This window comes from Chelon labrosus (assembly GCF_963514085.1).
Source record: "Chelon labrosus genome assembly, chromosome: 16".
NCBI lineage: Eukaryota > Metazoa > Chordata > Actinopteri > Mugiliformes > Mugilidae > Chelon > Chelon labrosus.
The window spans coordinates 20,374,926-20,388,657 of record NC_140349.1 but is presented as its reverse complement, the minus strand read 5'-3'; positions in this window follow the sequence as shown (position 1 = coordinate 20,388,657).

The following is a 13,732-nucleotide window of genomic DNA, read 5'->3' as shown; positions in this document are numbered from 1 at the left end:
ACTTCCTGGTTTCCATATGGTTTGGGTCAAGGTCATAATAACAGAACATAGGTGCTTTGACTGTGCTTGAAAAAATGTATGGCATTAAAAAGAATTTGCATTAATGCCTTTTTAATGCATTTATCTTGACAGCCCTAATATGAACTAGTTAACTTCCTATCAATATTGGCGAACTCTATTAGCTACACTGCATTGTGATTATTATTTTAGTATCATAATAACGAGAAAAGGGTTAGAGTAATAGTTTCAATGTTTTTAATTACAAGACAAGTTTGAGGCGGCTACCAATCCTTACTAGTTGAGACGACACGTAATGATGCTATCTGACTTAATGTAATGTGAATATGAGCTAATAACAAAACAAAACATTATCACGCTCAACTTTTGTCTTCAATTGTAATCTGATGTAAATATTAGGAGGAAACTGAAAGTATAATGTTGCCATGGATACAGAGTTGCACTGTGGGCTGAAACATGAGCCGTATTTTATTTGCATACATTTGCAGAGGACTCCCAAGCAAGTTCAGAAACATTCCAGTTACAGTCAATTCGACGTTGGCTTGGGGAGATGGTTAGTCATAATTACTAGGAGGAATAAAAATACTGTCAAATCCGGAAGTTATGCAGTTTGTTATGATATTTTTAAGTGTCTTAGCTAAGTAGTAGTAGCTTTGAATCACAGCTATGACATTGGCTGGTAGACATGCAAAAATTACCCTTTGACATCGGGAAGTCTGTGAAGGATCTTAGTCATGGTATATCGAAAAAAACAAAAAAGGGCAACTGGACTTGCAAGGCTTCTTGAAGATGTTTCATCACTCATCCAAGTAGCTTCTTCAATTTTAAAAGACTGGTGAAGAGTTGGGGTTCAAGTGGAACCATCTGTGGGCGCTGCCAATGTACACCCTAGATACCCTTGCCAGTCCATCACTGGGCTAAGATAGAGTGACAAACGACCATTCACACAATGGCATCTGCTGGGAAACCTTAAGTCCTAACATTAAACCTTTGTGTCCTCTTGACATGCCTCTGAGTTGCTTTGTCCACACGATGGGTTTTAACGTTGTGGCATATCAGTAATGGCCAATGGCTAAACACTGTCAGTGTCACAGTGTCAGTAAGAATAAAATAATATAGTGGGATTGATGAGACAAGCAGGATAGGATGAATAGTTTACATTCTTTCTGCATTTGTGTGGTCTCCTCTGGGCGCTCCGGTTTCTTTTCACAATCCCGACACTTACAGGTCAAGTTTAGACTATAAAGTTTCTGCAGTAGAGAAGGTTCTTCCCTTCATGTCACCCAGTGCATGCTGGCATTAGCTCCTGGAAACTGAATCCCTGAATTGTATTAGCTTAAGAAGGAGAAGTCAGTTTGTTCATTTATTTACATCACATATGGCATAAAGCGGTTCCCATCTCATAAAAAGTATCAAGCACAGCACCGTCTTGACCAGCAAAAAGAATTTAAAAGCTTCCAGTATCTGACCATGAGGACACGGAAGACTGTCAGTGCTGGTAGTTGCTGCTATAATCTTGCAAACACAGACACTACATGGTCTTAAACTTGGAGCATTTTCCAATTATTTTAAATATTGATCCTTGTGTAATTACACTGCTGTGTAATCTATGGTCACAAAGCTACACTGTATTTATTGGCAATATAAATCTGCACTGGATCTAAGATAATGACACACTTGTCCGTCAAACCAAACAACTCACAACCTCATTATGGTTTGAATGCATAAACTGCCATGCTATGTGCTGTGTTTGTGGTAAACACATGCCAATAAAAGTCAGTGGATAGGACTGCGAGTCAGGGAGCGTCTCAGGTCGCTTGGCATGAAGCACCATGCTGAGGCGTGGATACTGGGGTTGGGGGAGGGGAAGCACTGCTCTAACTATCTCTGCTCGGCTGAAGCTCTCTCCGAAAAAAAAAAAAGAGGAAGCCGATGGAACACAAACAAAGACGCAGCCCAACGGCTCTCTCACCACACTGCCAGGAAACCGAGTTGGGTTTAGATGCAAGGGGGGAGGGGAGCCAAGGAGGACTGAAGGCAGGAGGAGGAGACGGAGAAGGAAAGCAAGGAAGGAAACCAAAACCCAGCAGGTGTGCTCCAGCAGCATGTAATGTGTCAGCATGGCTCTGTGCCAAACACACTGCCGATTTCACAGCACAGACATATACAGTGAATTTCCAACAAGGTTACAATGATGCTGATTTATCTTTCACCTCTGTGAGAAAGGTTGTTAATTCACCTAAGCATTGGCAGAGTCGCTGCATTTAATATCATTTGCTTCCAAAATGTCTACACCCACCCGTATAAATGATGCACATTTGTCAGAGTGACAAATGATTAAACCGAAGCCATACCACTATCAGCTTAAAAGGAAAATCGATCCACAGTCTTCCAATAATACCACTTTCAGATCAAGTTTTGCTTCATCTTTGCACTCTGTCGCACTTGTCATGGTTACTATTTGTAACCAGGATGTTGGATCTGCCAGAGGTCTGTCACAGGGCTTTGTGAAAGTAGCAAGCTAGCCTTTGGACCATTGCAACCTGCCACATTTCCCATTTATATGGCTAGTACTGTAAGTCATGCAAAATTGTAGCCTGGAAGCCATTTCAAACTTCCGTCTCCCACAAAACTGTTGTGGTAGTCTGCAGTCGCTCTGTTGAGAACTGATCATGCTCTGCCATAGATCCGGCAGGATCAGCCATTCGCCGAACCATTAGAATTTTGCATGACTCATTTTTGTAATTCTCAGCTATGGACACATTACCATTTTCCAACTCCAGCCTTTTCTTTGTAGCAAAAGCATTGAGCTGGGCACAATGGCCACAGTGATGTGAAATAAACCAGAAGGATACTGAAATTAACCTTTACATGCTTTTCCCCAGCATGGGTAACCTACAGCATAGACTTACCATTTCTGAATGAACCTCTTACTTAAAAGTCTGTGCAAGTATTTACTTTCTCAAGATGCTACTTTTTGACATTGACTATATAAAGACGGACACCAGAACGGCTCCTCAAAAGTGAAGCCAAAGCCAGTACAGCTCCCCCTGGTGACTGGCTGCAGTATAGGTCATAAGGTCTGGCCTCCGGCTAGATCTAGAGAACTCTGCTCTAAGCTGTCCAGTTCAAGTCAATTTTATTTGTATAGCGTTAATAACAACACAAATTGACGCTCAAGACGCTTTACAAAATCTGGTCTGAAACCCAGCCTAAGACCCCCAGAGCAAGCCTGAAGGCGACGGCGGCCTTGAGCTGCTGGGAAAAGGCCGGAGTGGTTACGCTTTCGTAACCACTCGGCTGGATTACTGCAACGCACTATATGTGGGGGTCAGTATGTCGGCCATCTCTCGGCTCCAGATGGTACAGAACGCTGCAGCTCGTCTTTTAACTGGCACAAGAAAACATGAGCACATTACCCCCATTTTAGCCTCACTTCACTGGCTGCCCATACATTTTAGAGTTCACTTTAAAATTATTTTATTTGCTTTTAAATCCCTCAATGGTCTTGCCCCGCCGTACCTCTCTGAGCTTCTACACTTTTACACTCCTTCCCGGTCTCTCAGGTCAGCTGATCAGCTGCTCCTGAGAGAGCCTAAAACAAAGCGGAAGCTCAGAGGGGATCGTGCCTTCGCTGTGGCAGCTCCAAAACTTTGGAACAATCTGCCTCAGCACATCAGACAGGCCTCCTCTCTGTCTGTTTTTAAATCCCACCTAAAGACCCACCTCTTCTCCTTGGCTTTTAACACCTAGTAGGAAGTTGACTTCATTTATTTTATTTTAAGGATTTTACTGTGTGTTATCTGTTATCTCTTTTATCTCATTGGCTTTATTTTTGTTTTACCATACTTTACCTTTATTGTATTTTACTGTGAAGCACTTTGGAAACCTTGTGTTTGTTTAAATTGTGCTATATAAATAAAATTGGATTGGATTGGATTGGATTGAGCAGCAGGCGAGCTGTGTGCTTGATCCGATGGTAACTCAGGTCACATCGCCAGTAAATGCAGATAACTTTGGCTCTGTCAAGAGAACCATCTGGCAGGGTGTCGAAGCTGGACTAAGACCTGTTTTTTCCTCCATTTTTAGTATTTTTTTGTTCTGCTTGCTCTCTTCTTATTATTGTTTTGGTATTTTGACACTTCTGAGACTACTTGGGCATATAACTGCCCCCTACAGGTTAAAGTATTTACTACGACCGCACTTCAGAATCTGCTTGCTCTCCACAGTGTCACTGCTGAACCAAAAAAAATGTGGTGCGGTGTTAAAAGGTACTTTTCTGTATTTTGACTGCCTTGGACCAAACCCATTGATCCAGTTGCGTTCCTGTAAAACCTTTCACTTTCTACAAAGACAGGTTTTCAAAAAACAAATCTGAAAAAAAAAAAAAGGTTTAACTAGTATCATCAGGGCCATATCCTTTGTACACACTTCTCTGTAGCAGTGCAAGTCTGTTCACGTGAATAAGCAGTTAACTTGGAAAATACACTTGGTTCTTACTACAAACAGTCATATAAGTTTAGTGAGCAGCAGTTATTCTTTAAATCTAGGCTCTGCTGTCATGTCACGTGACATATCTTATCATTCATTCACCATGAAAGTGAAGTTATTTGCAAACAACAGAGGAGCTGTCACATGGCTCCAGTGCTGTTGTTGCCTCCTGTTGCAGAGGTGCGTGTTTTCCCCTCGGACAGACTTCCCTCCATCCCTCCCTCCAGGCGTTGCTCTCCTCCCCCCTTCCCTGTCCACGTGCTCTCGCTCATCTGGATGGGTATGAGCACAGCTACTTCAAACACGTGCTCTATGCCACCCTGCCCCCCCTCCCACCACCACCACCGCCACCACCTCCTCTCTCTCGCTATCAGCCTATTTTCCTTTGTCCAGCCCATCTTGCTCTGTGCTGTGTGATTTACTCAAGCCTGGGAGACATGTGATCACTCTGCTGGATACCAAGAACTTCAGGCAGCCAGTGTTTTCGAAGGAGGAGCAAGAGAAGGAACAAGGAAAACAATCCGACAGAAGCGGCTGACTATCAGAACATTCTGTACGACCTGGGAACATGTCGATTCCGCCAGAGGACACTGATTACGCTTGACAGGAATGAGTGTCAAAAGATATACAAGTACAGCATGTAATTCACAGGAAAACTGACACTGTTGAAGGCACAACTGACTTCACATCTTTAGTTTGCATTTAAAACACTTGTTAACAAAATTGTTTCATGATAGATAAAGGACATACATAACAGTGTTATCAACCACTTTATAGCCTCCATCAGTCATATTCCAAATGTGCTGATTTGATTTTAATGTCATTCAACACAGTTAATAATCTAACACTAATGTTGCCATTGGTTACAGAGATTTGATATGATTTCCAGAATATTTTACCTCCAGTATATGACTTTTAGCTCTTGTCTGTCGCTATACTATAAGTCCAATCAGCTTTCACACCTGATGCTGCCCTCAGAATTGTAGCTTGTGATGTTTTGAATCTCTCTCATGTTTTAGACTAATCTCGTTGCAAGTTCACACGTGATTTGGGACTGATCTGAGTCGGATCAAAAAACATAAAATGCCCCAGAAGATCTGTTGAAATTTGAACTCAACAGCCAATCAAAATGCTTCCCCACCTTCAGTGCTGTTAAAAATAACACCATCTGCAGCTAAAACGATTCTTACCCCTGCCACAGCTCTGTTTTTCAACAGCTTATAGCAAGTAAGGCTAGATTACAACAATGTGGGCTAACTATGTTAGCTACTCATCTATGAACTACTGCATTGCAAGTTGACGGAACCTGCATCGTCACCAGTTGGCCTTCTGTACAAGTTCAGCTCTCTTGTTGCTTTTGTGTTCGGTTCAGCGCACGAACAACGAGCTCTGCCTCTCACACAGTCACTGGACGGCTGGCCGGCCGCTCTAAAGTCTGTGTGCAGCTTACGTAGTCTAATTACAGCCCAGCAAAAGAAAAGCATGGCCGGGGAACACGCTGACAGACGGCCCTCTGCTCATTTGTATATGCAGCTGTTTCTCTGTCTCTTTTTCTTCCTGCTCAGATGCGGATGCTTCCTTTAGGACGGCAGCATTCTTGTATAGTCTTTCTGTTTCTTCTGTTGGACATCGTTTTGACATTTGCTGCCGGAGCAGTGCTTTGCAAATGAGTGACTGAAAGTGTCTTAAAATGGGGTCCATGTATAAAACCTGAAACTGCTATGGGGGTTTGTGTGGATGACACTGGGATGTGGCTGCACTTTGATTAAAATAGGTACAGAAGCCCCCTATAAATGCAAGCCATTTAGTTGGCGTAAACGAAATCAATGCTCCTTCCTTGCTGTTTTATACCAACAAAAAATGATGCAAAATACCGTCACTGCAAAGCCAATGCAACTGTGCCTTTTGTAAGAGCGTTCCGGTCGAACCACAAAGAGACAGCAAAAGGATTTTTCAAATGTTCTGGTTATTCTTTGTTTTCCAAGGTGCTCCTATAGCTGCATCGCCACCAGCGATGATTCATTTTACAGCTTTTCATCTGTGAACAGCTTCTTCTATTCCCGCACTGAATCTCATGGGCACGAGTGCACATCAGCATTACACTCGAAAATCAACCAGGATCAGTCTTCATCCTCATAATTTCTGTATTTGGACACATCACATGGTCACATATTACACACCTAGACTTAGCATGCTCAGTTTTTGGGACTCTGTTTACTTAATATGACAGCAGTGAATAAAAAGTCAGCCAAGGACAGCCACCCTCCATGACTGCGAACCTGTATTCGCCTGAGGGACAAAAACATGATTTTACTTGCTGCATAAAAAAAATAAAAAATAAAAAAAATATTTTCCCAAGCCAAGAAAGTATACACAAATACTGAAAACACACAAAAACACAACATGTACTATAAATGTGCCAGAGGCGGCTGCTCTGAATAAACTGGTTATTTTGTTGATGAACCAATTTCAGGAAGTCTGCACATGTGAGATTTTTCTGTTCTGTTTTACCAGCTGATGTTCAGTTTATTTAATGTTGTCTAAAGATCCGATTAAGGAAACCTTAACCTTGCACTTTGCAAATAACTGCTACTAAGAGATATGTGAGAAACAGTGCAATTATATTTGATCCGGAAAAAGATTCACAAATGTCTTCTTTGGCACAGACCATAATATATATATATTTTTATTTACAGCATATGGCATCAATAACAATCAGATTAGTTTGAATGTGCTTTACACAAGCCAAGTATGAAACCCCCAGAGCAAGAACAAAGAGAATAGCAGGGAAAAACTCCCTTTTAACAAGAGTAAACCTTGGCCTCATAGGTAGGGTAACAGAAGAGGGACGCTGGACAGAATGGAGATAAATTCATATATCCGGACAAACCATGTTAGGATACATGCAGCATAGGATATAAACGAGATTACAAGATGCACGCCGTGGTGCGCTATACATGCAAGATTGATATTGGACAGAGCCGGTATTAATTATAGAATGGCTTAAACGTTGTATGTGTGGCAACAGTGTGCTCACGAGGTTACTGTTTTCAAGAGAAGCAAGACCACTGGGGCGGAAAACTAAGTCAATAACGATTGTTGTTTATTTCACTACTGGGTAGGCTGGCATGAAGTATGAATGCAAGATATATCGTAAACAGAGTGGAAAATGATGCACAACAGTCTGGTAGGGATGAACAATGGAAAGCCATAGGCAGCGGTGGGTGGGAGGTGGCATGCTTAACCTTTAGGAATCAACAAAAAGTGAAGCTCTCTTTGAGCAATATTCATGCAGTGGCACACAGTCGTATTTCAGGCTTCTGCTGGTGCGCTGAACAGCTAAGCCCCGAGCTTAAGGCCATGTCAAGAGTGTTTAGTCACTCTTTCCCTCACACCTTTTACTAAATTGAGTTTCCGGAGGTGTAAACACCTGTTTGCGCAGCTTGCTTCACGGCTTTCTGGTCAACAGCACATGTAATCAGTGACAATTATAGATATTTAGGGTAATCTAATATTCAGACCTTAAGAGTGAGACAATTCCTTTTTTGTATTGGAAGTTTTAATCAATACTTTTCTTAAAAAAATACTTGGAAATGTTTTAAGATGGCAACAGCTATCGCATGTACTGGTTTCCCAGTAAGTGAGTAAGTGACCCCCCCCCCCCCCAAGCAGCTAGCTGTTCACCTCATCATGACTCTTGTGCTCCACCAACAGCCCAACAGCACGTCACGGGCCTGGAGGGCCGGTTGTTATCCTGGCTGAGAGCAGCCAGGACAAACACATGTTTCCTAACATGACCGAAGTGAAGAGTGAGCAAACAAAATAACAGGGCGGAGAAACGGCATTCCAAGAGTGCTAAGAATAGCAAAGTGGACCTTGTGCTCCCGGGCACTAAGTTCACAACTAGTCTTGGGCAACAGGCAGAGTGATTCTGAGCACGTTGCCACAACTTTGCCAGGTCAGTGTATGCATGCTGAGATGAGAGTTTCTGTATACTCTAGCCCAACATTAAGTTCATCTACCTATACAAATAACAGTTGGAGGCAGGCATGAGTGATTACTGTAAATTAAAGGCCACAGTCTCACAGGAGAGGGTCATTCTTCACTGGAAATGGCTAATTATTAACCATTTCAGTTGAGGTAAAACGTTATCATAATTCACATGTAAAAAGGTCTAACAGTGGCTTGCCATTTTGAAAGCAGCTCCTTGAGGTTTACAGAAGGGCCTCTTCTGTAAACAGTCTTTATTGATTGATCTTTCACACTGCACTGAGCAGACTGCTTGCGGTCTGGGCACTGAAGGAAGTGTCAGCACTGAGTTTTTATATCACCATTTCCGTCCAAACAAGGCTCGAATTTCGGCCAATTTAGAGAAGTTGTTGTTTTTCATATTTGTCTGATGAACAAACTTTCCCTTCAGAAGAGTCTGCAGCCATGGGACAGAGCTAACATGTGACATTGTTCAGCAATTAACAGTTTACTGTGGTGCAGTGGTTCTGTCATCTAAGAATTTTTTTTTTTTTTTTGCTGGCATCAGCAAAGCAAGGCCACAAATGCTTCAATAGGATCTCAGCAACTACATTCCTTGAGTCCAAGTGAATGCTAGTGCCAAATTTGAACAAATGGCACGTACCTGACATATCACATTCAGGTGGAGGGCACTGGGAAAGAAGTGAAAGAAGATGAGAGAGAGATGGAGAAGGAGAAGCAGAGAGAGAGATGGTTATCCACATGTGTATAACAAGTTTTGCTGACTATCACATGCTATGGTTATGGCTTCTCAGAAAATGTCGAAAACCACTGCCAGTCAGTTACAGTAATGCAACATGATGACGTCTTTATACCCATTTACTTATGGAACCCAATATGTTAACCATTCTCCAAACTCTATTGTACTCTGTACGTGAGGTGGCAATCTTTACTATGTAGTATTATAGTAACATCGCATCAATTGGTTTGAGGCCATCCACACCCCTGGATCTCCATCCTTGACATTTCTGGGGATGTCTAGCTACGGCCTAGTGTGCCGCCGTACTGTAAATTGCTGATTAAAATGTCACATATTGTACGCTGCTTCTCAACTTGACGTAATGTCGGCGGTGGATGTAAAGCGTGTGCTGCGGTGCTGTGAGCTACTCAACACCTGCGAGGAAGCAATCACTTTTTTATTAGTTTTCTATTTCCATACATGTCCAGTGCACATGGTAATATAGAGCAACATGGATAACCATTAGATTCTCATATGAGCGTACAGTAAAGAAGAACAGAAGTGCCAATGTGACCGTAGCCTATCGCTTTATGTTGTATTATTGGATTTACCTCTTTCTGTGAAGAGAACCACCTTCCCAAAGGAGGACTGTTGTGGGATTTCTTGTACATATGGGGAAATTGCTCATTGCCACGGCTGGCATGTCAATACTGAAACATATATAATGTATTATTCTGTGTCTCTGTATGTTCTACTCTGGACAAAACCTAATAAAAGAAGCAGGTGCTGTTGTGAGTGATGATTTTGTCCTGTAGCTATGCTAATATACACTGTTGTCCGTAGAGTTGGAACAATTTCGTTTTTAGACACTTTTCTTTTTTTATTTCTCTATAACATCAGCTACATGTTTGGAAGAGATTGATCAATAAAGTTTCAAGAGGATATACACCTTATCTGTCAAGAATAAATCACATTGTCACAATCATTTCATGAAAAGTAGACAGTGTATTTAATGGGAAGCCAAGTTATTCTGTCCTCATTTTTAAAAATTGGGATTTTCTCCTTTTATGATAAAAAAATAAGACAATAAATGTAATATATTGTTCTGCTCTGAGGCAAATGAAAGGACTGTCTTATGATTTCTAAAGAGATACTATGACAAAAACAGTCTAGGAACCACTAATCTTTACATGTGTATTATAAATATGAAGAGACATCATGAAATTATATGAGTAATTATGTATAAAATTAAGAGGTTTAATATAAAGATGTTCCTATAATGCACAGATACATACTGTATCTGGTTTAAACTGTTTTCTGATTAAATTCGCATCAGCCAATGTGTATTCGCACAATTTTTTTATTAGGGATGATAATTTAATATGATCTATTACACTGACTTATCTTAAAACTATCAATAGAAAAGAAAAGGAGGGCAATCAGGAGTAAGTGGCGTATAAAACAATTGTATGCACTGGAACTGAAAATGTATCTGGGATGCCTGCAATATGAAGCTATGCAGTGCTTGTTTTGGAATATATGTTATAAAACTACAGTAACCCGTGAGGTTTTATATTAGGTGTCATGTGAAATGGCCAGACACAAGCTTAAGTGACATACATGAGACGTGTGTCCAACACCATGTGGGTCTGATGACAACTCGCCTGCATCATCTCCTTGTCTGTGTGTTTACGCTCAATTCACATTATTTGTGAGTCTCTCCTGGAGAGAAGTATTTCAACACAGGACACACGCAGCAGTGACTCATAGGGCATCAACACAACTCAGTATGAACAGACAGTCTGGATGGCTGTGTACAAACAGGCACATTGTGCCACTATTAGTCATTACACTGTAAAAAATGTCCATCCGAACAAGTTGTTCTGACTCTGGGAGGCTCTTACAAGGAAAAGAAAACAGTCCCAGTTATTGTTAACACCGGCACTGAAAACTACAAATTTTTGCAACAAATCCAATTAAGTTAGTGGATTTGCTCATGTGGACAAAATGAATCCAAATTACTAAATTAACTTAACGGTACTGCTGGGATGAAAAGGAGAGTTTAAAACGGAGCAGCCTATTGGAGTATATTAGCACCAGACTTTTTTATGTAAAGCTGTCCTCTGTGCGAGCTGTTCCACAAAAGCACAGTGGTTTGAAGACCGTAAGTCAATCGTCCATTGAGTCAAGTCAAGCTAACTGACCATTTGCATGCTCATTAGTCTGGATAAATGTATTTCCGTCACCTAAAATAGGTGGTTTAGACTTCTTTGTTAAGTTGATGCAGAAGCTACGTTGACAGCGCAGACCCTGCACAGACCCTAGCGCCGTAACTGATGTGTAACGCAGAATTTGAATTGATTGTTTTGGATCAATAAAGATGGAACTCGAGGAAAGGTTAACTGAGGAGGTTCGGAGATCCAAACATTTGAATGACAAGTTTCAGTCACCACCGTTGAAAGTGAGGCAGGAAGTGGAAAGTGAAGCAGGAAGTAGAAACAAAAATCAACCAGACTGGCTAGCATTTGGGTGGCGTTGTTACAGAGCGAACCAGACTGACGAGGCACAAGTATAAATGGCTCACATCCGCGTAGGCTGTGTGCGTAAGTTACGGCATCTAGCTGTCGCAGTACTCTAAAAGTGCCATAACTTGTTACACATTGACCAGAGTGTGCAATGCTGAACTTGACTTGCTCTAGCCCAGTTAGCTAGTGGGTTAGCAATAAGCTCACCATTTATAGCAATCCATGTACAGTCACCATAGTAGGTGACTGGGCATCTAAAAAAATAGTGTTTCACTATGACAGCCTTTTCTGCAATGACCAGGCCTAGGTTCTTAAACCACAAAAGTCTGTCACATTTTCCACTGTCATAGAAATGATCGTGTATTCCAAAATTCAAATGATGGATAGAAACACTAGCTGTGTTGGAATTTAACAGCACTGCCATGACAATAAATAAATCATCCATCATTTCACAGTTTGGTGGTTTGGCTGAGCCAGCATCAGCATGGAGCACAACCAAATCCAATGAAAGCAAGTGAAAAAAACAAATATGACTGGTGTGTGGGCTGATGCCTCAAATCAATCAAAACTTCTAGCTTGTTTTAACCAAAGGCTCTTTTTTGTTCTAAATGTGTAGGAGAAGCTTAGTATAGGTACAAAAACAAATGTGACATCTTTTATTCTTACTCTGATGCTGACAGCAAGGTCTGTGCGACCTTGCTGTCAGCTCATGTTGGTATCAGATATGGGTTATGTCCTAGAATAGATCTGAATAGTCATCCAAAAGAATCAGTAAGCAGTAAAGCTCTGCTTCGCACTGTCGACGGAACTGCAGGCAGTTATTTGTGCTAAGAATGTATTTTCCTAAACACAAGAGATAATGCAGCCAAAAGGAAGTCAAGCATTTTCATCAACTCCCTCCGCACTAAAATGACTAAAATAGATAACAGGACGGTTCCAAAAAATGCTCTGAGCAGCTAGAACTGTGGTTAGAGTTTAGACAAAAATGTACGTCTTTGAGTTTGGATAAACTCCAAAAGAAATTTTCACAAGTCTCCACTCAAAGTGAGAAGCGTCAATATATTTTGTATGTGTCAAAAATGAATGGCAGTTTTCAGAATTCTTCCATACACCGGCGCAAAACGATGGTGAACTTTAGGGGAGGCCATCTCACTGTGGATTGCCAAACCTTGAAATTTCCTACACTTTTGGAAAGCAAATTGTCCCTGTGCAGGGACTTTGTCGTGGGCAAAACTGTTTTTATGGGACTTCACTGAGTTCAACTTGTTTTCTTTTACAGTGGAATCCAGAGGAAGTGAGATCCTTGAAGGTTCTCAGTCCGCAGGAAATGCTCCACTGCTTATTGTCGTACTGTTTTAAGCCTTCATCGCATCCATTTAAAAAGCCAATTACACAACTAAGAAATGAGCTTGTAACTGAGGGATAGTTTATCTCAACTCTATTATTCAGATAGAGGAAACATTTTTTTTCTGCAAAACACATTGTTTTGCTAGATATCAATTGCACAAGTGTAACATTTAGAATTATTTTTTATTTATGTATTATATGTTCTTTTACAATATGCATTCTTTTCAACAAAATCATTCTCTTGTTCTGCACTGTATTCCAAGGTTAGCATACTCATTATTGTGAGTACTATAATAGCGCGGCTACCGCTCTACACAAGAGGTATGTATTTAAGGCTTTAAGGGCTATAAAGCCAGAACAAAGAGGTTTATTTAGGGTACATTAAACCCTGTACAGAATATGTGATTTAAGCTTGTTAGGCATGCCGTGACTAAAGAATGCATATGACAGCCTTCTCAAAACAGCTATAAGCACATAAGGCTAGTTGTCATGATAGCAGTGTGCACCATTTTCTTACACAAGCTAGCATTAGCAGTGTGAGATCCTTGTCTCTCGCTCGTCTTTAACAAGCTTCACTGCTCAGAAAACAGACGCCGCGAGTGCAACTCGAGCCTCAGCGAGCAGGAGCTGTGCGAGGCTTGCA